This window comes from Sebastes fasciatus, chromosome 7 (genome assembly GCF_043250625.1).
Source record: "Sebastes fasciatus isolate fSebFas1 chromosome 7, fSebFas1.pri, whole genome shotgun sequence".
In the NCBI taxonomy this organism is placed as follows: Eukaryota; Metazoa; Chordata; class Actinopteri; order Perciformes; family Sebastidae; genus Sebastes; species Sebastes fasciatus.
Window position 1 is genome coordinate 16,739,894 of NC_133801.1, and position 27,181 is coordinate 16,767,074.

The 27,181-nt window shown below is 39.7% G+C and overlaps 1 protein-coding gene across 1 annotated transcript in view; it reads right to left on the reverse strand.

Annotated features, from left to right (window-relative positions):
- Positions 1-27,181, reverse strand: part of LOC141771551 (leucine-rich repeat and fibronectin type III domain-containing protein 1-like protein) — a 203,283-nt gene that overhangs the window by 91,662 nt on the left and 84,440 nt on the right. Inside the window, exon 2 of the mRNA XM_074641949.1 lies at positions 24,470-24,579. The gene's annotated coding sequence lies outside the window, so the exon portion shown is untranslated. The remainder of the gene's footprint in view (positions 1-24,469; positions 24,580-27,181) is intronic.

The window sequence follows — 27,181 nt, forward strand, 5'->3', positions numbered from 1 at the left end:
CCCATGAGTTTTTTGTGTGAAACCCAAGCCATTAAAATGGTACGAATATATGGGCTTAAATTGAGCATTTTACCCAGGGTCCCTTTCTGCTGCACATGTGGGTGACATACAGTATGGACAAAAGTCACAATAGGCTTTTTATAATTAGAACTCAAAGCAGCGGCAAACACAAATCCTTCACGTAGCTGTGTTAAAGGTGCAATGTGTTCGATCTGGTCAGAATTTTAGTTTAAAACATTCAAAAATGAATATTATTAAGAGAATGTGAAGTGGTTACAGTGTTAGCATTATGTCAAAGACGTCTATGTATTGTTTTGCAGAGATATCTACTGAAATGAGCATGCTAACCAGCTGGCCCTGGCCCGTCCTGTCTTGTAATACCACTTGTTCCTTGAGAGGCGATAGTGAGTCACTGTAGCATGCAGTCTGCCCTCATGAGAGGACGAAGAAGTAGAGCTGCACCAATAGTAATACATCCATAGTACGTGTGAGTTTTATAATTTGTTTATTGGATTAAATTCAATGTGGGAGGAACAAGGAAATGACTCACACCCTTGCCTAGTCCTCACATCCGCCCGGCCGATCGGCTCTGATTCAAACAAACTGCTAAACAGTTTAAACCCTTCTTTGGCCAACGTGAAACCCAAACTGTGCCTATATTGAGTAATGGGCCACTACATTTATACTTATAATACAGTGTGTTGTCCTGGGGGCCTCACATTGAACCAAAACAGAACCCACTATGTACCCATTTGGGCAACCGCAAGTGGAACATATGTACTGACAAACACTTTTAATCCAGTTGGAACCCACATGGAAAACTTCTGACTGGGAATTAAGGTCATTACCAGTGGGGATAGTGTGGTGCTGAGAAGGGTGGCAGTAATTTTAAACGAACAGGACTGCAGGCTGTGCCACTTCAGCACTTTTAGCTTCATCAACATGGAGTTTCAGTTCATTAAACTGTATTAAACCATGCTGACAGACCATGTCGTTTCAATCATATGCAAAAGAGTAACTCCAGGGGTTGGAATCTGAGAAAATTTCTATTTAGCATGCTGCGTTCATGCATCTTTTTGATTTCAATTAAGAAAACCATTAATCTCAAAGAATAACGAGCGAGTCAGTCTTGACGCAGCTCTTGAGTTTGCAGGATAGAGGAAAAACAGAGCAGTACCATCACATTTAGCTGATAAATCAGACCACACGTTGCACTCGCCCACCGAATTCCAGACCGCCACCATCATTGTGCTAAATGTCAGGTCGTTAAAATGTGGTATAATGTTGCTTTCATCCAGCATCATTTTTCAGTAATTACGCTGGGGAGCTCTGCATTGATATTCATTTTCTACAAGTGACTGTAAACGCTGCCAGAACATTGGGGATGTCTCCAGCAGTGACAAATGTTTATGTTTTTGTGTTTCTGCAAAGTAAGGCACAAACACACACTGACAGTCTCTTTGTTTTGCTTGACAGTATGATCTCCACTTTGCATTTGTGAATCAATCAGCTTCTCCCAGGCAGAGTATTTTTCAATGTGTTTAGGGCAGATATTGTAGCAGACTGGAATGCTACATTGCTATGCGTGTTGCAAATGCTGGGATTTGAATGTACGTCTTTTCGAGAGAATGGTCATTAGTTATGGGAAGAAAATGCAAGAGATACACAAAGCACTTCAAGCAGCTATAAGTGCCGTTACTTTGCGGGGAATGAAAACAGTCTTTTTGTTTCAGTAATATTGGAGGGTTCTGAAGAACGCAGTAATTAACAACACTCTGCAAAAACAGCCTGCAAATCCATTTTCTAAGGGAAAAACTAAATCTCCTTCACAGGTCATATCAACCCTACCTGTGAAGATTAAAGACAGCCCCTTGTGTTCTTTTCTCACAGTGTATTTTTCTTCACCGTTTCACACCCAATCAATGGAAACAAGGGGATGTCTTTACTAATGCGTTTATTGTAAATATAGCAGACTGCAATGCCACGGTGTTAATTGCGTTTCAAGAAGCAGAGAGCTCGAGTCTCCTTTCCATTACACTGGACTTTCTTCAGATGAAGTCCGTGCTCTTCAGTCAGAAAGAACAAGATGTGATTAGAGTACCCTAAAGTCAGCTATAATCCCCTTTATTTAACTGCATACATAATGCATTACCAGGCTAATGGAAAAACAAAAGGCAACAACAGTGTTTACAACGTTGACATTAAAGAAGATCAAAAATAAGAATGTAGCAGGGGTCAGACACACAGATAAGCAGTTATAAGAACTAAAACTAAGAGAACTTTGAAAAAGAAAGCGGTGTTATTACAGCCCCATCTGAAGCAATTCGCAACACAAATCACTACACACTCATACGCATAAATAAGCATATAAGAGGGATGGAGAAAGAGGCAGAAAGAAAGAAAAATGATTACAGAAAACCGTACAAGTTGGAAGACACGAGTCAGTAGAAAGGGAAAAAAAGAGTGCAGTTAGTGAGGAGAAATGTTTGGGGGAGTGAGAAGATAATGGAGGACAATTGGCTAGCCTACTTTAAAGGGGAACTACGCCCATTTTCAAAATTCATACGTTATTCCTATGGTCTGTGACAGTCCAAAAATATTAGTAAACATGAACAACTCTCTCCCAAATCCAAAAACTAGAGTGCTAAAACTGTTAAATTTGTGATGTCATCAAGTATAACGTCTGGTACTGCCCCATAGACAATGAATGGGAAGAGATGTTCTAGATGACACTGAGAGCACTCAGGGGAATGTTCTGAGTATATGGGAATATTTTCTGTTTCACAACTGAGAACACTACAGTAGAATAAAGCTCATTTGGGTATAAAAAAGAAAACAAACATTCTGTGGTTCCACTAATCATCAGTCTGCCATTCATTGCCTATGGAGCCGTTCCAGACTTTATACCCTGTGACATCACTAGTTTGAGTTTTTGGATTTGGGAGAGAGTTCTGTCTTAGACCAGAGGAAAAACATGTATGAATGTTGAAAATGATGGGTATAGTTCCCCTTTAAAGCTGCAGTGGATAGAATTGGGGCAAATATGATTAAAAAAAGTTATTTTTATAAAACGGTCACTATATTCCGACACATATCCTGTAGTGCATGAGACAGGAAATCTGAAAAAAATCATGTGCCTCTGTGTCCTCCGGTGCTCCTAATGGCATCTGTAAGATTTCACAGACCGGAGGAAAACAACCAATCAGAGCCGAGCTGGAGTCTGCCATCTGAGCAGCTGTCATTCACTCACGAAATCCGATCAAACGGCCAAACTAGGCAGCGCTAATCAAATATGAATCAATATTCTTTCACTCGCCTCAAATGTTTTCAGAAACATCTTGTAGTGTACTGTTTAGCTGTAAAATCTTTGTGATCCGGCAGCCATGTTGAGATCTGATGAGGAAATACCAAGCACCGCCCACCAGCCAGGGCACAGCCAATAGGAACGCTAAATAGAAACACTCTCTTTGAAATGACCTGTGATTGATCAAAGTCTCCCGTCGCGGGCTAGTCTTTTTAAAGCCTTAAATCAGAGGCATGAGAAGGTGCAGAAGTCTAGTTTTCTCTCAGAACACTTGAATTATGACATGCTGAAAGGTTATTTTGGAAATTTTGCCCAATGATGCCAAAAACTTTCTACATATTGAAGCTTTAAATTGCTCCACAGAGTTCACCTCAGTAAGTCTAGACAGTCAAAGACATTTCCAGTAACAACTTGCGGAAGACACTCTCAGTCACCTAGTGACTTGACCCACATGCTCGGCTAATACCCCAAAGTGAGGGATTATGGGAATCATTTTTCAAAATGATATATGAAGCTCCAGAAATGAGTTCAGATCCTTCCCACTTGAGTTTGCTATCTCTGGCTTAACAAGGCGAGGCGTGATCGGAACCTCTGAGCAAGCAAATGTTATCTCATTTCACATTATCTTAATTGTTCATCGAAGGATACCTTTTACAGTGGCAGCCCCGTCTTGCCTCCATCCTCAAGTCCTCCTGGTTGTGTGATGTTATGTCTTCATGAATTTCAAAAGAATCTAATTTACTGCCAGGGCCTCTGGTGATAAATTTTACCGCAACTGGCAACCTTTGATCTCATGATCAGCATGGCTCACTCCCACTGGAGTAGACCTCTAGTTACATAAAAATGATCTACTGTGTGTATCAACAACACAGAGAAGGCAACCTTTATGCTGTAATATGACTGTTTTATCAAGATGATTTCAGTGTTTGCTTACCCAACAAACAATATAACGGCTGACAACAATAATGAGTGCCTCCACATGCGACCTTTTACTGGAGGTATTTGGAGACTCAAAGTTGCTTGTGCACCTGTCGTTAACAATAGTGGTATTTGCATATGAAAGCAGATCAAATTGCGAGCGATAATTACTTTAGCAGAAATGGGATTTGTAGACCCAACAGTGCTTGCAAACACTACTGGAATACTGCAGGAATGATGACGCTTTTAAAACCAGCATTCGATAACAGGCTTTTAAAATCTGCATTGATGACAAAATAAATCAGATGAGGTGGACATAAACATAAACGTATTGCATGTTTTTCTCAGTGACTACGTTTACATGCACACTAATATGTGGGATATGTGGGATATATGCCAGTATTATTCCGATTTAAAGAGCATTCTTTGGACATGTATACAGCGCATTCGGAATATGCGTCTCAATTGGGGTTTTTAACGGCAGTTTGCAACACGCGGGCTCTTTCCTGTTTACGGCCAGCTCTGTGCGTTGTACACAAACCAACTAGCCGTCAGTTTGCAGAGATGCAAGCCTTAAAGAAAAGCCCACATTTCTGGCTGGAAGGAGAAACACACCAACTTTTTAACATTATGAAAGACTTGGATACCAACTGGTTTTTGGATATGAGCTAATATCGCTGCAGCGACCCTTTCAAGACGGTGGTTGAAGGAATGAAAGAGGGAGGCTGTGTTTGCAGGGTCAAACAAGTCCACCACTGGTTACGTTAATCGGAGTATGCACATGTGAACAGGAATATTAGTGGAATATTCATTTATATTATCCATGTAAACAGCTTAGTACGAATATTGTCTCTTTCGGAATAAGGGCACAAACTGGAATATGTTGTGTATGTAAACGTAGTCAGTGAAAGCTGATAAATTACCTTATTATATGTTATATATTACCTGCTATATCAACATCAACCTGGTTCTGTGCACCCTAGCTCATTAAATTAGAATTGCAGATAACCCACTGATGTGATCTTTGCACTCAGTAGCAGCAATTCATCCATGCCTGCATGTGAGCGTGCGTGTGTGTGTATTTCCGGCCCCTCACTTATGCTGTGTCCAGCATGCTTTGCCAGAGTACACTGCACCTCTCAATGGAGATGGATCACCCTGTCAGCTTTCTTGCAGAACCACTGCAGAGTGTCTTCTGTGTATAATTTACTGTATCTGTGCAAGAGCATGAACATGTTCATGTGCACATGTGCTTACTGAGTGTTTATCATATTTGCCTCTTTGAATATGCACACGCAGCTGTGTTCATGCACATATACCCTGAAACTTGTGTATGTTGCATACATTTTTGTGTGTATGCATAAATCTGTTTATGGACGTGTGAACCCTGTCTTTACTAACCTATGTGTGCGTCTTTAAAGGCTTGCTTGCTGCGGTACATAAGTGCTTGCTTATGTGTTCACGTTTTTGTGTGCACATGAGAATAGCTGCATGTATTGTGTGTGTGTGTGTGTGTGTGTGTGTGTGTGTGTGTGTGCTCTCCATCTATTTCTGCAGCGTCTACCCTAGCGAGAGCGCTGGGTTATTAACGACCTCGAAAGCAGCATCATCCATCTGCTGCATACACACACACACACACACACACCAACATACTGTATATACACATTCACAAGCAAACACACGCACTCAAAGTTTGCTTGAATTAGACTAGTCTATGTGTGTGTTAGTTTAAGTGAGTGCATGGTTGTGTGTGTGTGTGTGTGTGTGCATATGTACCCATAAGTGTACAAAGCTGTGCTGCAGCTTAATCTCTGTATAATGCCGTCGTGATTAATAGTGAAACAAATCCGTACAGTTTCCGTTTTTATCAATAATATGTCAACTGTCGCCGGAGCAAAACTTAACACCTGATCTACTCTCTGCGTGGCTCACTTCCTCGATAATTATACCTCATTATGTTCTATTCCTTGAATGGAGGGAAGGAGAGAAAAGAGGTAAACAGGGAATGAGATTTTTGAGCAAAAAACTGAAATCATCAAAGCATGAAAAGGCATGAAAGCAAGTGAATGGACAGGCATTGACCATGGCGAGGCTCGGCAATGAAAAGAGATAAAGCTAAAGCAAAAACAAAGTGCTCCTACAGAATGGGGTATCTGTCAAAACCAGTGGTGAAGGCAAAGCTTTTATTGGCCGCAAAATAACTTGGTGGGGGCCTGTAACTTAGCAACAGCCAATGACACATGGATGGTAACAGTGAGGAGGTGGGAAGAGAGAGAGAGAGTGTGTGTGTTATGGTTGTGGGGGTGTAGTGAGAGTGTGTGTATGGGGGCTGTGAGAAAGTGCAAGATTGGTCTGGAGATCTCGCAAGTAATGAATCTGGAGTGTTGCCGTCAGAGAGGGTGAGTGTGGGGGAGAGAGAGAGAGAGAGAGAGAGAGAGAGACCGTGCTTGTGTTGCATAAAGAGTGCAGTAACAGCGTAGTGGTCCACAGTTTATTTTTGTCCGAGATACAAATTGCATCAAAGTGTCCTTGTATTATCATAAAAACAAATATATCGTGCTGCTTTTACAAGTGCGAAGAGGGAGATGCTTTAAATATGTGTTAGTAAATGCAACCATTTAACTTTCCTCATAATTTGGGAAAAACCCCAAAGTGCATCCAGACTCTCTCCAGAGTCCCTCATCACATGGGTGAAAGTCATTTTTGCCTTCTTATCATGCCGAAACTCATATCTGTGGGAATTGAGCAGCAGGCCGTCAATGCCACCCGATTCAATTCATTATCAGGCCATTAAATAGGCGTTATCGGTTGCTATAAGCATCATAGATGTGAGTCAATAGGGGCCTACTACGCCTATTACATTGTAAAAGTGAAAGCAAAACTTAAAAGGAACATGTAAAACTGAATGAAACGTTACGTTTTGAACACAATTGAAAAGGCTTCTTTAGGTTTAGGCAACAAAACTACAACTTCTTTAGGTTTAAGCAACAAAAGCAGTTCATTTAAGGGAAAAAAATGTGTTTTGGCTTTAAATAATTATGTTTCAAAAGCGTAACTTAATACATGTGAAATCAAAGACAACTACACGTTGCTGGTTTCACACAAGATGCTTTTCTTGGTTTTGTGTCCCATCCATCGCCTCCAACCTCCACCCCATGCTGGAGATTCATGGAGATTCATGCTGTCTTTACTACAGCGCCTGACTTCCGCTTCTGCTCCTGTAATAATTACTACGGTTATTAGAGGTCGCTGTCATGTTCTTTTATGCCTTCTTTCAGTGATCTACCATGTAAATAGATGATAAAACCTACTATCGGTTGTAGTAGGCCCCTATTGACCCACATATACTGTATGGTGCTTCTAGCGACCGATAATGCCTACTTAATAGCCTAACAAAAGTCCGATCGGCTGTCAACGCAATCATTGAAAGATGAATGTGAGTAAAATGTGGGAGGAGTTGTTCAGCAACCTCTAGACCACAGCAAAGATGACAGTGTAGTAGTAGCCAAGCCTTACTTAGTAAACAAATTAGCCTGTTCTCCTGTACTGCCCAATGTATTAGGCAAATAATACACAGTATAAAAATCCTAACAGAGTAATTATTCTTACAACACAAGATAATTACTAAGCATGAAGTCCATTCTCAAACTTGAAAATAGTAGTTTGACAAAAAACTAAAAAGCTAAATAAACTTTGACAAGATAATCATCAGCTGAAAGTCCTATGGATGATATCATAATAACCAAAGAGCCCACAAGATACTGAGAAAACTCCATCCACTGGTGACGACAGTGTGACACAGTATGACTGACGTGTATTAAATCCAAAACAAGGAGCTCCATAGAGCTACAGAGTCGGTGTTTTTCTGCACCATGACAGCCCTTTTGTCTTTTGATTCAATGTTATTTAAAATAGGTTTGGTTGTTTTAGCCAAACATGGTTTGACAGTTGTTTTGTTCTCTGCTAGATTCTGCATCACTGGCTCTGTTAGTATGTGAGTATTTTGTCATTTTGCTTCCCAGTTAAAAGATTCCAATTTCAATGCTGTTGCCTTTGTTTTTAACTTGACTTTAGCTTATGTAAGAAAACATTCATGCAGGCATTGATATGAGATATTTGGATGCTTTTCACCCTTAAGTCTGTCATGTGAACGTCTAGACATTGAGGCAGGTCAAACTAAACTTCGCCCTGCCCCTGGTGAAACCCACCATAAATCTTTGATAAGCTTCTTTTGATCTTTCCGATAGACAATCTGTTCCCCGTTCAGACGCCACACACTCAGACCAGTCTTCAGCTGGAGGACAGGGGTACAAACCCCCAGTGCCAGCAAGGATCTGGCCTGCCAAAGTGTCCTCAAACGAGAAACTGAATCCCTCCCGGCTCCAGTGGTGCTGTTCTGTAGCTGACCCTGACCTTCTGCGGAGGAGGACGAGAGAGCAGACACTCTCTCTGTGGGGATCAGTATTTTTATAGCCTACGAGGTGTGCTGTTCACCTTTTGAAATCATTGGGAAAAGTTTGTGCTAGTTCTTCTTCCTGCCAGCGAAGCAGCTGCCTCAGCTATGTATAGTCTCCCCCCACTCCTTATTCCAATTTAACAGTCTCATTCCTTAAAAAATATTTGATACTTCAGAATGATTTTAAATGTGTTGCACAAGTTGAGTTATATTAGGGCAATTAACCGTATTCTAAACTCAGTTTGCGATACCAAAGACTGTATGTACATGTGAGGATAGAAAAGCAATCACCCCTCTTCTCCCTCAACCTTATCTGGCCTTCTACGTTTAACCTCCACAACCACATTGACTTGGTTTCATTGTATACACCTGTGAATAGACATATCCCCCATGTAGGCCAACACAGAGACCTATGAATAAATCCATGTTACATGTTGGTGTGCATGGGTCAGCAGACTTTATGCAACATAGACTACAACCTTGCTTTCAGCATGGGTTTGATACAGTTCTGTTACTGCTCTTCTTTAGTGTGAAAGGTAGAATATAGATTTCTACATTATAACACATACTTGCCAACCCTTCCGATATACCTGTTTTTCATTATCCTCTCCTGGTTTCTTCCAGGGGTCACAATTCTCCCGAATTTCTCCAGATTTATGACAAATTTTCACACTTTTTTTCCTTTTTGTTATCACAATCTGTTTTTGGTATTGTATAATGTGAACAAGCCTCACTGTTTCCAACCGGAGAAAAATACAGCTACACCAAATGTTGTTTCCCGGCAGAAGAGAACTGCTCGCAACCAAGCCCAAAGTTGGGCTTTGTTGGATGCAGCAAAAAGACATATTGGTGCGACGCAAACCATTGGAAATAATTAGGGCTGTCAATAGATTAAAATATTTAATTGCAATTAATCGCCCATTTTTTATCTGTTAAAAATGTACCTTAAAGGAACATAAAGGGAGGGACTTAAAGGGAGGGACTTAAAGGGAGGGGGCAAATGTGCTTGTTTTATGCAAATGTATGTATATATTTTAGGGCTGTCAATCGATTTGAATATTTATTGCATTATTGTCCATAGTTAATCGTCATTAATGGCAAATTAATCACACATCTTTATCTGTTTGAAATGTACCTTAAAGGGAGATCTGACAAATATTTAATACTCTTATCAACATGAGAGTTGGAAAAATAAACTTGCTTTATAAAAATGTATATATATATATTTATTATTGTAAATCAATTAACCACACAATGACAAATATTGTCAAGAAACCCTCACAGTTACTGCATTTAGCATACAAAATGTACTCAAATCACAACAAGCCCAACAAGCAACAACAGCTGTCAGTGTGTCAGTGTGCTGACTTGACTATGACTTGCCACAAAAAAAAATGTGATTATCATAAAGTGGGAATGTCTGTAAAGGGGAGACTCGTGGGTACCCATAGAACCCATTTTCAGGTCTAGGGACCACTTTCAAAATGGCCATGCCAGTTTTTCCTTGCCAAAATTTAGCTTAAGTGTGGAGCATTATTTAGCCTCCTTCGCAACAAGCTAGTATGACATGGTTGGTACCAATGGATTCCTTAGGTTTCCTAGTCTCATATGATGCCATCTTCACTCTAGCTCTAACGCTAAGTGGGTACCCATAGAACCCATTTTCATTCAGATATCTTGAGTTCAGAGGTCAAGGGACCCCTTTGAGAATGGCCATGCCATTTTTTCCTCGCCAAAATTTTGCTTTAAACCTGAGCCCGCTACAACCGAAAAATCGCAGGTTGCGTTAATGTGTTAAAGAAATTAGTGAGTAAATATATATAGTGTATTATTTTTCTATTTTCATTCTTCAAAAGTCACCAAAATATACGAAACAAAGTCATTGAAATTCAAATTTTTCCTCGGAGAGCACCCCCAGTTTTGAAATCCTTCCTATTTTTAAGGTCTCAAGGTTGGCAAGTGTGGTATAACACAGTGACTTTATAGTTACTATATTATTGGTTTGGCAGATTCTGAATTGACAGTGAGCTGTAGCCCATTAAACCGTACCTTCTGCTTTACTCAGTCACAGAGATGCTTGAGCATGACTGTGCCAGGCAAGTAGTTGCATTTAGTTTTCATAAGACTGCCAAATAAAGAAATCCTATCAAGTTAAACATATCTGGGCACATGGGTGCACATGCAAGAGCAAGCCAATTACTATAAGCATCAAAGAGAACGTTAGGAAAGAATAAAGAAATACTTTACACGTGACAGAAAGCAATGCAAACATGAGAAAACTGGCTCAGAAAAGTTGATAATTTCACAGCCATCTGCACGCCTTGTTGGCAGCCTTTTCTAGTCAAATTTGAGGGAAGACGTGCACTAGTGTGTTACGCAGTCGGATTTTGGCAAGCAGTGTAAGTAAACAGCATAGATCATCTCATTTTTCACAAGACAGACTCTCAAGATAGCCTTCTAAAAATTGTAATTGTGACCGACTTACTCAGAAAAATAGAAATTCAAGTAAACCCGAGTCAGAAAAATAAAATTATACTGTTGTTGTGTTGCTCCTGTTAGAAATACTGCTTCTGTATCTGTGACTATGGGATGCTGTTGGCTCATAGTGGTACACAGTCATATCAAAGTCAATGTTATTATGTTGTTGATTAGAAGGTCACAGTTTCTCTGTGAACCCCCGTCATCAAAATCTCTCCCCAGCTAGCCGACCAGAGTTGGCTGCCCCGCAAATACACACAGCGGCACAAACAAACACACACATCCGCGTAGGTACACAGGTGCTGATACACACAGTTGCCCAGACAAACCGTCATCTCCAATGCGGAACTGATACACCGCTGGGATCTGAGCCACACACACACACTGATGCTGTCTCTCAGAGATCTGAGCAGTGGGAGAGAAACAGACATTTGCTAATGGCTCTTTTGTTACATGACTCCTTAGCCCTCCTCTCCTCTATCTCTATTTACTTCTCTTTCTTGCCGTTTCACACTCTGTCTCCAATCCTGTTTCTTTCAATCTATTAATCTCGCGCTCCTTTTCTGTCGTTGTCATCCTCTTCTTTTTTTCTGTTTCGTGCTCCATGTCTGTGCTCCTCTCTGTATCTCCTTTCCAATGCTCTGCCCTGTCCCTGTCAGTACAGTAGATAATGAGGTGATTGCGGCTGCTAGCACAGTGCATCAATGCTTGTCGCGCTGCAGTCCGTTTGTAATACTAACCACGGCCTCTGTCTTACTGTAAGGCTAACCACACACGCGTCCCTGCTGCTCCGTCTCCTCTCTATGATACCGATCATCTCTTCTGCTTCCTCTCGTCCTCTTTTAGTCTAACATGATATTTAATACCTACATCTATAAGTCCCTCTTTCTGCCCCGCTACATTACAAACTGTACATCTCTCTCATCATTTCAATGTCTAATTGGGGCCATGTCGGTTATATCATTCTCATTTTCTGCTCTGATAGAGGGATACCTTCACGTAACCCATCATCTGTCCCTTGAGCAGACCTACATCTCGCTCTCACCAGTGCTGTTTGATATAATTGTCAGCTCCAAACATCAATAATGCTATTTATATACCTGTGTAACATAAAGCTGTGCATGCCTGTTGTTGAGTCTGGTTCCAATCCTCTGTGCGTCTGCCAAATCATTAGTGTAATGTTAATTTTAGGACTGTCAATAATACTCTTATCAACGTGGGAGTGGGCAAATATTCTTGCTTTATGCAAATATACATACTGTATGTATTATTGGAACTCAATTAACAACACAAAACACTGACAAATATTGTCCAGAAACCCTCACAGGTACTGCATTTAGCATAACAAATATTCTCAAATCATAACATGGCAAACTGCAGCCCAACAGGCAACAACAGCTGTCAGTGTGTCAGTGTGCTGACTTGACTATGACTTGCACCAAACTGCATTTGATTTTCATAAAGTGTGCTTGTCTGCAAAGTGGAGACTCGTGGGTAATAATATTGTATATCTATATAAATGTAATCTATTTTCGGGTCAAGGAACCCCTGTGAAAATGGAATATGAATGAATATGATACCAATATCTTCATTCTAGCTTTAAAACTGAGCCCGCCACAGCCTACAAATCATCAAGTTGCATTAATGCATTAAAGAAATTTGTGGCGTTACATTTTTTTTATTAAAAGCGTTATTATCGTGTTAACTTTGACAGTCAGTTGGCAAATTAAAATGTGAATCAGTTCATGTTTCCATGGCCGTGTTTCTGCTACCAATGCAGTAGCATTTTTTTGCTGTTTCCCACCTAAGATGGCATGTGTTTTTTTTGTGTTAAATCAACGTATCCTCATGCAACGGTTCGTACAATATCTTATTAGGGTTAATCCTCATTTTTAGTGCGTTTTTCTACAAATGCCCAGCAACACCTATCAATTTCTGCTTGTTACATACATACAGTCTTTTTAAAATTAACTTTTGACTTCACAGGAAACAACTTGGTTAGGTTAATGCAAACACAACTACTTGGTTAGGTTTAGGAAAATATTTTGGTTTGGTTTAAAATAACTACGGAAGTGGCGTAACTTAAAATAAGTACAGAAGTTGCTTGATAAATAAACCAATGTTGACTCCTGGTTTCACACGGGCTATGAACACCGATCTCCTGGGTGACCCACCCATCCACCCTGACCTCCTCCATACGCGTTGTTTGTAACTCTTTATCCTTTCCTGGTTCACGATTACGCAGATTACATATAAATTGATTTTGTGGTGTATATACAAATTACAGAGCATTACTTTATGTAGGTATATCTACGAACAGTGTATGACAACAGTTAGGATAAATGAATGTTATTCTTCAAATCCACCTGGACCCAATAGTGTTTTTAATAGAGATATTTATTTATTAGAGAGAGGGGGACATGCAACAAGGGCCTCTTTGTAGACTAAAACTGGGAACGCTGTGGTTATGTACACCTGTAACATCCTACGCTCTTTTTTATTCATCCTTTTTTGTGAGTGGCAGCAAGGCAGAGCTGCTTTGTTTGCAGTATAAGAAGCAGAAGCAGAGACCACAACTTCCAAGTGTATTCAAAAATCTGTTTTTACATGTTTTCTGTCAGCCAAGCATAAAAAAAAACTTTTATACATATTTTCCACTTTTTGTGTCTCAAATGTCTGGCCTTTAATGCACAAGTTGAAAATGTGAAACCTCCTCATTTCACAACTTTTCCCTCCCATGTCTCTCTCTGTCCTGTTCCACTGTCGAAATATAGGTTGCAATCATTTCTACTCCCATTCCTCTGATTTTAATGTTAGGACGAGTAGCAAAGAGGTAATCATGGAGAGACTGCAAACTAGTGACAAAGGCAGCAACATGACTGCACTGTGAGAGCAACCAAGGCAGTCAAGGGAAAATGAAGACCTAGAAGCTGTTTGATCGTCAGCTGTTTGATATGCTGGAACGAGCACTGCCAAGTCGACCTTGAAAAATGGGTAAACTTTAAAGAGCTGCTGTTAGCATAAAGGCATGGAAACGGGAAAGACAACAAATGCAAAGCAGTCGTCCGATTCATCTTTATATGTGTGTGTTTTTTACGTTTGAACCTGCCATAATCAGGTTACTGATGCCATGGCCTTGAGGCTCACAAGCCAAGGGACCATGAAGCACACAATGCAAGGTTTTCTCTCTTGCTTCCCTTCATCTATCTCTGTCTCCCGTACACACACACACATTTTGTCTATACAGCAAGATCTCTCCAAATACTCACTACTGTAGCTAATGGGGTTCTGACATCAAACGCTTCCCAATCTGAAACACTCCTAAATATAGGCCCCTTTTTTTTCATCAGGTTTCCCTACATCCTTACTCCCTTTGCCTCCTCTTAATAGTTCCTTCATTAATCCCTTTTCATTCTTCCTCCTACCATCTGTTATTTCTCTTTTTTCTTTCCTTAACTCCTTTCATGCTTTCTCCATTCCTTTCCTCCTTCCTTCCCCTCTTTCTTCTGCTCATATTCAAAGGTTTTATACAGGTTTTAGCTGTGTGACAGATGCGTCTCATTTTGCAGAGAGCAGAAGCAAGCGGTTCTGATTCGGCGATTATGGTGATTGGGGAGTAATAATATTATAGAAAAAAAGAAAAAGGGGATGGGAGAATTAGAAAAGAGAGGGTGAAAATAAGTAGAAGAGAGAAGAGGAGAGTGGCCAATAGGAACATGGGGAAATAAGAAGCTGGTCACGAGAGGGAAATAAAGGAAAAAGATGAGGGAAACGGAAAGTAGAAAGTAAGAGAAATGAGAGGAGAAAAGAGGTTGGAGAGATGTGCGTGTGCCACTTGGTAGTCATCACAGAGGAGCTTTCTCCATTCAGGAACTTGCCGTGCAGCTGTCGCTTCAGGGAACTGATCACACACACTCAGTCACAGATACAACACACACACACACATGCACGCACTATCTTTCTCTCTCTCTCTCTCTCACACACATGCACTCACGCTTTGGGCTGCGCTTTGAACTGATCCCTGCCACTGGAGAGGCGCACACAGTGAGCTTGCTGATAATAATATTATCCTATGGCCTTCATATGGTAATATGGTTTTATTGCTATGAAGAAATATGAATATTATGGCTTTCAGAGGCAGCTTAGGGAATTACATGGCTGTCATGGTTCTCAGCTTCAATAGATTCTCTATTTATCTAGGGTCTCTGGGTGCGAAATCTATTAAGTTATTTACCTTTGCCGTGATATGTGCTGGCATGTTGTATATTCACACCTGTGAGATTGTACAAAGGCAAAGCGAGAAGACACGCCTCGAGATGCCATTGAGCGAAGGTCACAGCTCAGGGGGGGTAGACTGGCACACATCTGGATATGGAAAGGGCTGTGTGAGACAGGCTGTGGAGTGATACAGCAAAATAAACACACAGCAGGATGCGAAAAGAGCAGCTAGAGTCAGACACTCTTCCCAGCTTACAACGTCTAATGAAAATGATCTCATTAGACGTTGTTTTATCCATTATCCTCCATCCTGGAGCTGCAATTATCACTGCCGCTGTCCAGGGTGCTGAATCTGGGGCTGTTCCCCAACATGTACGCCAGTGGGCAGGAATCTGACATTTGATGGCCAGTGGTTTGCTCTGACTGATCAGCCTAATGATTTGGCTCACCTGCCAAAGCCAAGCTGCCTCTAATCCAGTTCGTACAGCCTCATTAAGAGAGTAATCAAGTTAATGTCTGTGGCCATTTCAGTTAATGTTTATCCACCTACTCTGGGAGTAGTCTTTTTTACTGTCCCGAACAAAGACAGGGAATGTAAAGTTTTTTTAAGTTAGAAATTACGCGTGTAGTGGGCTCTCCGCACTCAAGTGGCAATACACCAATGCAATTTCTCCTTCGCCTCCATCTCATGGAATTAGAAGAAATCTCCATCAATGTTCGTGGGGTGTTATCCCTTCTTCAAGATGTTGCCACTTGAACCAGATGAGATCAAGAGTATTCAGCTGCAGATGTCTACCTTGGGGGAATTAACGGTCTAATAAAGTTATTGTCAAACACACTTACAACAGTTGAAATCAGTACATAAAGGACATTCCTGTTCACCGGAGGAGCTCATTTTAGTCAGTTTTCTTCTCTGTTACCTAACTATGTCCCATTGTTTTATTCTTGTCACATTAGAACTATGTCGCCATACAAGAATGTTAAGATTGGACAATTCTGCAAAACCCTTGTTCAATTACAAGGTTTTTAAAAAAAATCTCACTTTTTATGATATCTGAAATTTGCACATGGAAATTATAATATGGCCAATGTTGCTGTGGTTATGGCAACACAAAAACACGGCAAATTATTGTTTTCATACACATGATTTTTAAGAGTTGGGTTTATAATTGTAACTATGTGCTTGAAAATAGTAACTGTGACCTATCCACATAAAACGGGTTGTTTGTCTTACAAAAAGTTATTCTTCATTTTCCGTGTGTTCGACGAATGGCCAGCAAAGACGTGTCAGTTTCCGCTTGTTACATGCAGTCTTTTCAAAATAAACTTCCATCTTCACAGGACACATCTTGGTGAGGTTTAGGCAACAAAACTACTTAGTTAGGTTTAGGAAAAGTTTATGTTTTGGGTTAAAATAACTACGGAAGTGACATAACTTAAGTACAGAAGTTACGTGACAAATAAATCAACGTTGACTTCTGGTTTCACACGAGACACGAACACCGATCTCCTGGGTGAAAGTCCGGTGTTCTTTGACCCACTCCGTCCTCCCTACACGGCGTCTGTCACTCTTTATACTTCTGGTTCACGATTACATGGATTACATATGAATTGATTTCATGGTATATATTCAAATTACAGTGCATTACTGTTTGTATAGTTACAAACGATGTATGAGAACAGCCTGAACTATCATATACCTGACACATATACATATCATATACCTGATATGTCTGACACCGAAACCCATTATTATTATTATTATTATAAAAGGGATAAACACATATTTACAGCATACACAAATACTTACAGAAGATGAATAGGGTTCGACAGGTCTGTTCTGATTTTTTTAGACTGTGCATCGAAATTACAAGTTTTTGATGATCAGACCAACAGCATTGTGTTGGTTGATTGATTGATTAAAAACATAGCCACTGTTTTTCTTAATATAATAACAACACATTTTCCATTTGTGTATGTACAGATTGCACAGAAATGCATACCCACAGTTGCAAATGCATTTGTGTATGCACAACCACAAACAGTTTCCTGACAAATCATTTAGCTTCAACCATCTGGAATAGGAGGAGGCAGCACAGAGAGGATGCATTTAGAAACTAAAAACTATATCAGTTTGCTGTGTTTACTGTGCTTTCTGAGTTGCAGAGTAAAACAACTTGAGTTGCTAGAATGTTTATGTCTTTGAAAGGTCCCAGAGCAAGAGTTTAGATAACCTACTTAGATGGGTTTGGAGCTTGATGAATAACAGGATGAGATAAGCGACGTCCTTGAAATGATGAAAACAATAACCTGAGATGCATGTTTCTTCCTGCACAAATGAGTGTTTCACTGACAATAATGGTATTTAATTATGGTGTGGAAAACACCATAATTAAATCATGATTATACTGTGAAAAAAATGTTTTTCACAAGGATTTCAATGGCGCGGTCATTAATCTTGACTTATTCCGACATTTGCAATTGTTGAAAATTGCTTTTAGATGAAATTAAATAAAAATATACTGCACCCCTAAATGCATCATTATATTAATTTAGCAATGCTGAAAGACATACTATTTGTAATTTTTTTCTCTCAAAGTAGCAGAGTAACAATGATAAATGAGCAATACCAACTACTGTCTCTACTCTACCAACTCTCTACTCTCTCTGTGTTTAGATATAACTCCACCTGTATATATCATCTATTGTTTATAATACTCTTATACAAATTTGTTATACAATATCCCATCAGCATGCAACTTATAATTACGCTATTATTCATTGAATACGACATGTTGATCACTTGCACTTTAATTACAATCTGTATATATGTATATGCCTATGTACTGTACATACACCAATATATCCTCATTTGTATATATTGTCTTATCAGCACTTTACTAGTTTGCACTCTTGTTAAATGCAAAACTGCATTTCGTTGTACTTGTACTATGTTCAATGACAATAAAGTTGAATCTAATCTAATCTACTAATGCATACAGTGATTAAGGTGGAGCTGGAAGACTCTCCTCATTATGGTGTATGGCTAACACTGGACATGGAGGGAACTCAACACACACTGTAGAAAACATGACAACTATTTATTGTCATTTTGAATTTATTTTCCCCACTTTGCTGAAAAAATATTTAACCATGGCCCCACAAACATGGTGCATCTAAAACACGGCACATATTATTAAATTAGTCTCCATGTGATGTAATCTTCAAGATGTTTATAGATACAAGAGGCTTCATCAGTTCTACTGTTCGTAACATCTGACCTGTGTGAGTAATTGACGTCACACAGTGATGGTGTAAGAGCCTCATGAATCGACAGCACTGTGAGACCAGCTGCATACTCCAAACAAAATTGAATCTGGCATGTTTTCACAAACAAAATTACAGTTTTGTGAACGGGAAAAAAAGGCACCACATTTGGCATTTTGCCAATGTGGACAGGCTGACAAAGTAGACTTGCAGAAATGCTCAAATGCCTCGTTCGATGCTCCTCAATACACTGTCGCCTACAAATAGTCAAAAAAGACCCAAACTCTAAGTTTACTTATTGCTTTTGAAGACTATGAAGTTGCAGTCTCTTCTCGCGACTACCAAGCTCTTCCAACTGTAGAGGGCATTAAATGAACAGACCTGTAAGCTGCAGTAATTGTATTCAGTTGCAAGTTTGATGTATAGGACTACGCATACTAAGTTTCTCCTCTTGTGTTTGAGTAATAGACTGTATGTAAGAAGTGGACATATAGTCACCGTGACGTCACCCATTGGCTTGTGGACTGCCGTTTTGAAGCCTCAAGTTCGCCATTTTGGCATTCACCATCTTGGTTTTTGGCTGTCGCCATCTTAGCTTATTGCAGAAGTGACCCGAGAAGGTGGAGCTAAGTACAACTGAATGCTCAAAAGCACATCTGCAGGTAAGCAGAAAAGTTAGATTAACTTTCATGAACTGAAAACACACTGTGAAAGGGTTAAAGTTCTAAGATGAAAACACAGACAACTCCCAGACAGGACAACGCTGTGGTAGCAACCTGTCAATCACAAGGTAGCCACGCCCTAAAGCATACCCTGCTTTATGGTCTATTTGACTCTAAATGGGACCATAATTTACTAAATGAACATCATGCTGTATTGAAGAAGACTTGAAATTAGCGATTGAGACCATAAACTCATGTTTACAATGTTTACTGAGGTAATAAATCAAGTGATAAGTAGGGTCATTTTCTCATAGACTTCTATACAATCAGACTTCTTTTTGCAACCAGAGGAGTCGCCCCCTGCTGGCTATTAGAAATAATGCAGGTTTAAGGGACTTCTGCATTACTTTTCTTTCATTGGTTTGAGTGTATGGACAGGTTAGCGGGTTTGAAAAAAAGAGTTATCTCGACACATTTCAGATGTTCATGCTATTTCTACCAATTACCTGGATTGACTGAGCATTTTCCCAGAAATACAGAGTGTATCTGCCTGTGCATGTGTGAACAAAATATAGAGAATACCACAGACTGCAGTACTCACATCACCTCGCTAATTAGAGGCAGGTGTGCAGGATCCCTAATTGCATCAGAACGAGTGAATATTCATTGTTTCGCAACTTATTACTCTATATTAAATGAGTAGCACTCGACATAATGTCTTGACTTGAGCACTTCACATTTCTAACCGCTGAGTTCAAGTGACAGTAGGCAGAATGTTTTTTGGCATCATTGGAAGCACACTCCATAATAACCTTTCAACATATTGTAATTCAAGTACTCTGAGAGAAAACTAGACTTCTGCACCTCCTCATGGCTCTGTTTTAAGGCTTTAAAAAATCTAGCCTGTGACGGGAGACTTTGGCCAATCACAGGTCATTTCAGAGAGAGAGCATTCCTATTGATAATTCCTATTGGCTGTGCTCCGGCTGTGCTTGGTATTTCCCCAACTGATTTCAACACGGCTGCCGGGTCACAAACTTTCTCATTGTAAAGCTAAACAGTCCACTACAAGATGTTTCTGAAAACATTTGAGGTGAGAAATAGGCATTACACTAACATTACATTGATTCATATTTTCATAGTTTGCGAGTGATTGACAGCTGTTCAGAGACGGCAGCTGGACGGCAGACTCCAGCTCGGCTCTGATTGGTTGTTTTCTTCCGGTCTGTGAAATTCCTGCAGACACGATGTTTTTCAGATTACCTGTCTCATGCACTACTGTCATGATATAGAGACTGTTTAATAAAAATGTATTTTATTTAATCGTATTTGCTCCATTTCTACCCACTGCAGCTTCAAGAAAAGACACAATACTGATGGTAAAACAACATTAAATTCCTCTGTGTATACGTGCTGTATTTGTATGCATGTATGTAAAGAAATCTAACCATTGCAACTTGACAAAACACAATTGAGATACCACAAACCAAGAGTGAATCCTGTATATTCACCACACATACATTATACTGCCCTCAGAATCGCATTGCAATTACACAAACACACACACACACAAACACACACACACACACACACACACACACACACACACACACACACACACACACACACACACACACACACACAGAGAGACACAAAGGAATCAGTGTGACCTATTCCAGTCATTCCAGGCTTTGTGAACTTGTGTATCTTTAGCTCTGGAGATGTAGACTTCAAATATCCGATTCTCTCATATCAATCCCCTTCAATTTCCGAGATAACTAATCTTAGATAAGCTGAAACCTCACTGATACCACGCCGTTTACTTTATTCCATTCAGATATGTAATCTATGAAGATTTCACAAGGGGATAAAGAAACAGGAATAGACTGTATTGTGACAGATACCAGATAGTTCAAAGGAGAAATCTTGAGTAATCTTAGAAATTATTAGGCAGATAAAAAGTTAGTTGTCTCGTTGTAAACTCTTGAAAAAGTTATTTGAATGTCATGAGTGTTGGATGAGTGGCTATTTTTGTTCCTCCAAACTGAAATATAAAATATCTTGGATGTCTTTGCAGTTTAGTCCACTCTAATAAACTGTTCATGGCATATGTTTCTCCTGGGTGCTGGCAGTAAATAAAACAGTGTGAGGGAGGCAGGGAAGGATGCGAGCAAGAGGAAAACAAGGATAGTGGTTCAAATTGTTCTGCACCCTCTGAAATGAAATCATCTTCCAAACCACTTCTAAAATGGTGTGTAAGCTAGTTAATACGCTGTAAAAGGTTGGTTGGAGAGAGCTTCTGTAGCGGACTTACACTTCATAGGACCTCTTCTGACTATACCGTTGTTCAGTATACAAGTAGCTCCATCTCAGTGTAGCTGAGCTGTGTAGCATACACTCACATTGGGACAGATAGTTTGTGTCTTATTATGTACAGTGATAGATTTACAGTAGCATTGGAAGAAACAGACTTTAACTCTCTGAGATCCATGGGATCGCCAGTGATCCCGACTGACATTACTGTCTTTAAGAGGCCGTAGCGGGCTCAGTCTTAAAGCTAGTGATGATAATGGTTTCATATGAAACTAAGGAATCCATTGGTACCATGTCATGCTAGCTTGTCTGGATGGAGGCTAAATAACGCTCCAAAGTTACGCATAATTTTGGAGGGGAAAAGCTGGCATGCAACCTCTGACCTCAAGATATGTGACTAAAAATGGGTTAATCACATGCAGTTTTTGAATGCAGTACCAAATGTGTTATTTTTGCCTATTCTAAAATGGTGTATTTGAATATTTCTGCATACCGGGGTCCCTAAATAGTCTTGGAATCACATAAATTGAGTATGACTGGGAAGCTGAGACTCTGGTGGATCCAATGAACCCAGCTGTATTCATGTGTGGTGATGTTAATCTCCATAGTAGCCATTTAATTGTAGTGATTTTTCATTTTTTTGCAGAAGTCTTCAAATGTCAAAAGTTTTTGATAGCAATTCACAGCATGGCTTTATCTGTGGTGTTCCTCGAGGTCTTGGTGTCTTAATGTGGTATTTTGAGGGTAATATAGATCATTTGTATCAATTCTCGAGTGGTCAAAAAAAGGTTAAATTTAGCACCAAATCGATGTACAGAATAGTATCAGCCAAATAATTGATTATTTAATTCATACTTATTTATGATTAATGACTAGAACAACTTGACACACAGTGCTGAGCAGCATCTCAAACTAATCTTCAGGTTCCTGGCTTTCAGATAATGTAAACCACTTCTATGTGAGATATACTGTTGACCTGCTATGCCCCCCCAAAGAAAAAGGACTTCAAATGGTGGAAGTCCTTACAACCATTAAAACAGGGGATATAAAGCAATAACAGGAAATACTGTTGGAGAAAATCGCTCGCCTACACTGCCAGAAAATGTTTGGAGAAGTGTTATGGCTTTAACTGATCGCCTGACTTGTCTTCATGACCGTTTTTTGGATAGCTGCCATGCCAGTAGTCACAAATGGATGACACTTCCTACAGAAAGAAAGCCCAATAAAAAAAGCTTCTAACTTTGTGTGCTCCTGAAATAAATCAAAAGCAGTAGAAACTGAAGAGGTAGCAGAGCCTCTGGGGTGGATGTTTTCCATGTTCTGTAGCAGCGATTATACACATCTACCCTACAGCACCTAGGTGAATGAAAAGGCAGTGAGTGTAATCTGACAAAGGGCAGTTTTAGAGGAGACAAAGTCTCAATTTATATCTTTCTTTTTTCTTGGATAAATGGTCAGTAGGTCATTGCAGGTCTACAATTGCTCTTGATAGCTCTTCCCACTGATTGGTAGCTCATGTTGGTCTTAGTTTCTGGCATATTTTGTTGTAATTTGACCTTTGTTGCCACTACATTGTCTACATGGTTAAGCCACGCTGTGCTCAGACAGGCTCACTGCCAAAATCTCCACTGTCTACAATCTGTCCTGTTATAAATCCAGCTGGTTTATAAAGGTTTAAATTTGGCCTGACTCGGTCAAATACTTCTGACATCAAATTGCTGTACTTAACTCACAAACAGCTGATACTAGTGTATATACCAGATGACAGCTGAGGAACAAAATCCCAGCCTTTCAAAAAAAATCACTATATATAGTACAGTACATAGAGATCTCTAGATCTGTAAGACAGCAAAATGTGCTGTCCTCAAAGTTACAATTTCACCTGACAAATCTGAGTGCAATGGATCAAACTAGAGTTTTCAAAGTATATATTTCTTTGCATCCCTATATCTAAGGAAAGCTTAATAGAGTAACAGTGCTATAGGCAACACTGAGGTCTCACTTCTTCAGCAAGTATGCATATCCTACCAAGAGACTCTGTTATAGCCTTTTAGACAACAGCAGGCGATGTGACAATTGATGATATACGAGTGCTGTATACTAACAGCCTATCCCTCCTTGATTTACATGCATCCATCTGTCTTCCATCTATGCAGTATCAATAGCAGCACTATCTCTGCCTGCCCGCGAACCTGTCTGGCCTCTGTGCTCTCACAGCTCTCACAGCCCTGCTAATACGTCTGTAACAGAGGCAGAGCACAACGGTCCGCTGCGCTGCTCTCATCACACATTACAGCCACAGAGAGAGAGTGAACACATTTGCATTCACATGTGAACAAGTACACGCATCCTCCTATTATCATGGTACATTTGGTAGGTGGACACATGCGTACATTTCTACCCACTCACTCTCACACATACACAGGTGCATGCATATGCAGTAATCACATGTTAAATTACTTAAACATAATAATATTTATATAACACACATGCACGACTAAATTCCACAAGTAAGAGGGAGAAATTGTTCCCTGAAATAATAAATATATTTTTAGTTATTGTTATAGTTAGTTATTGTAAGGAAAGTATATTATGTGTATTTTAAAGCATTATGTAATATCCTATACATGAATTTACATAACTTCCCAAAGGGGATCATTAACATTTTATGAAACTGAATTGGCAATAAATGTTTCAGATGCAATATAAAAGAAACAGTGCATGCTGTGTAAGTGCATGCTCCATGTCACAGTTCCCAGCAGAGTCCAATTTGTATCCCTCAATTAGCACCGTTTTAAATTCATATAGGGACAAAGATAGCAAAGTACAAGCTGAATGTGTATCCTTGCCTACCTCTATGTGGTGTGCTGTGATTTATTAAGACTCAACATGAAGATGCATTGTGGCGACTGGTAGATGGACCGAAAGGAGAAAAGATGGCCCGGGGAGTCGGATCCAAAGACCTGAGAAAAGAGAACAGAGAAACAAGACAAGGGTCAGTGCATGATTCTTTATATAGATATCCCTGACTTTATAAAGCTTGCACATCCAATCCGTAGGTTATTGTAACCCTCGGCACTGCGTCACTGCCATCATAAATAAATAGCTGCCAACAGTTTCACTAATGGTGTCCTCACTGAGTGGGCAAAAAAGGTGAACAGAGGCACTGTGCGTTAACAAGAGTCTAAAGCCACACTAACTGCTCTGTGAGGTTGTACTTGAGGTTTGAGCTAAATGCTGACATCAGCATGCTCACAGTGACAATCTTTATATGCAGGTGTCATGTTGGTAACCATCTTAGTTTAGCGTGTTAGCAAGATAACATTTGCTATTCTTGGCCTGATTATGGCGTTAGATACAAATTCAGTGGATCACTAAATGATAATTCATCCTGAAGCCTGGTCTCCTAAAAATGGCGTTCCCATACATCGAAACTCCGTTGTGAATTACGTTTTGAGGGAAATGTTTGTAATGATAAACAAAGTAGGTTTGTTAGATTTTTTTTTTTTTTTTTTTGTTTCAATTTGCAATGTTAACTACATGTTTAAAACCGTTTAAAACCGTTTAAAAACGTTTAAAACTGTTTAAAACTGTGACCGTAATCCGGGAGTAGGGATGCACCAATCTGATTTTTTCAGTCTCGATACCGATAGCGATACCTGGGCTTTAGTTATCAGGCAATACCGAGTACCGAGCCGATACCAGTGTTTAATTGATAAGCTGTATGCCTGTGTGGAGGTGACTGGGATCATTATTTTATGTGTAAGGCAACAGTACTTGACTTAAACATTGCTTTTCTAACTTTGTAAAACAAAATGTAAAAAAAAAATGCATAGATAACATAACATTAATTTTAAGAATTGTTTTTTATTTTTAAAATAATAAATTGTACACCAGTAACTTGGCAAAAAAAATCTTAAATGAACAGGAATTACATTTAGGTGTAAATCATTTTAATGCAGCAACAAATTGGTCAAAACTTAAGCAGGAATTCAAATTCCAGTATAAAATGTATATAGTATATAAACATATAATGAATTGAATAGATCGGCCCCATTGTCACAGATACCCAATCCAGCTATTTGAGTAAGTATCGGCTCTATATCTGATACGGTATCGGTGCATCCCAGACCGGGAGAAAATATCTTTCCTTTGAAAAGTAATTGACAATTCAGTTTAGCTGTATGGGAACGTAATTTTATAGGAGGCAGGGTTGGGATGTATGTACAAAATTCAACGGCAAGGTATCCAATACTTGTAGAGATATTTAAATTTGGATCAAAGTAGTGACCGCCCATTAACAGCCAACCGGTATTGCCACCCGAATGGGTAAAAAGTAGAGGATTTGTTTCTTTATCAGAAACATTTCACACCTCAAACTGCACTTCAGTGTCAGCATATATTGCGTTATAGCTGTATGCTCTAAAGAGAGACTGTCCAATTTATCTCCAAGCCTTCCTGCCATCATAGTTAAAGGCTGACACTCCTCTCTCCAGGTATAAAAAGTAGATTACCTGTAGCCTATAGTGTCACTTATCTGCACACATGAGGAAAATCCTATGCTCAACGTCTAAACCTACTCTCCTTTATTGTTGGATTCAACCCTCCCACAATTCTCCTCCACACAGTGTTTAAACCCAGTACCCAGAAACCTGGAAGTCAGAACCTAATATAAATCTTCGACGCCTAGCCTAAAAATACTTTTGGCGCTTAAGAATAAGGGCGCTGATGCAAAAGTTTTCTTGAACAATTTGTCCTAAGATGAATCAAAGTGCCATCAAATTGAAACTGACAGTCTGTACCTTTGTGTTTTAGGAAAGAGTACACAGTGACACACACTCACTCGTCAAACAGTACGCAGACACTTTGGCAGTCAGTTTTTCAGCCAGCTGAGCTAACAAGCTGCAGGTTATTAGAAAATCATTACTCACATCAGAGAGGCCCAAAGTCATCTCATCACTAAGACATGAAACAGCAATGTGACACAACAGCGGGACAGCTGATCGTTTAGTAGACGCTCAAGTGACACTCTGCACACAGGTGAATGCACACAGATAATGTATTAATGGCAGTAATAAAGATGATGCTACATATTTTTCCTAACACAACAACGCGTCTTAGTGAGCAGCGACAGCAGCACTAGTATGGCAGCTCTTTTTGCATGCTTGTTCTGGTTGGCGGTTGTCAGCGTTGTAGTTCACACACACATACACACACGATCAATGTGATTCTGACATTACATGTATTAATTATTGCCACGAGAGGCATCCCCACTTTCCCTTCAAAAAACAAAAGTACGTCACACACATGAACAGGCATCCTTTCTAGCACAGTGACAGCGCGGCGTTAATTAGAATTTCACTTTAATTGTTTTCTCTCCAATTTATGAAGCTCCACACTTTATTATGTAGCCTACTATCAAAACAATAATACACAAGAGGATTCTACTGTGGCGTGATATGCTGATGCCGCAGCTATGTTTAAGTCCCTTGTGGCAGGTGCTGCTGGCTTCAATGAGATACTTTAAAGTGAAGCAAACCTCTGTAGAGTGGCTTTTAAGGACCA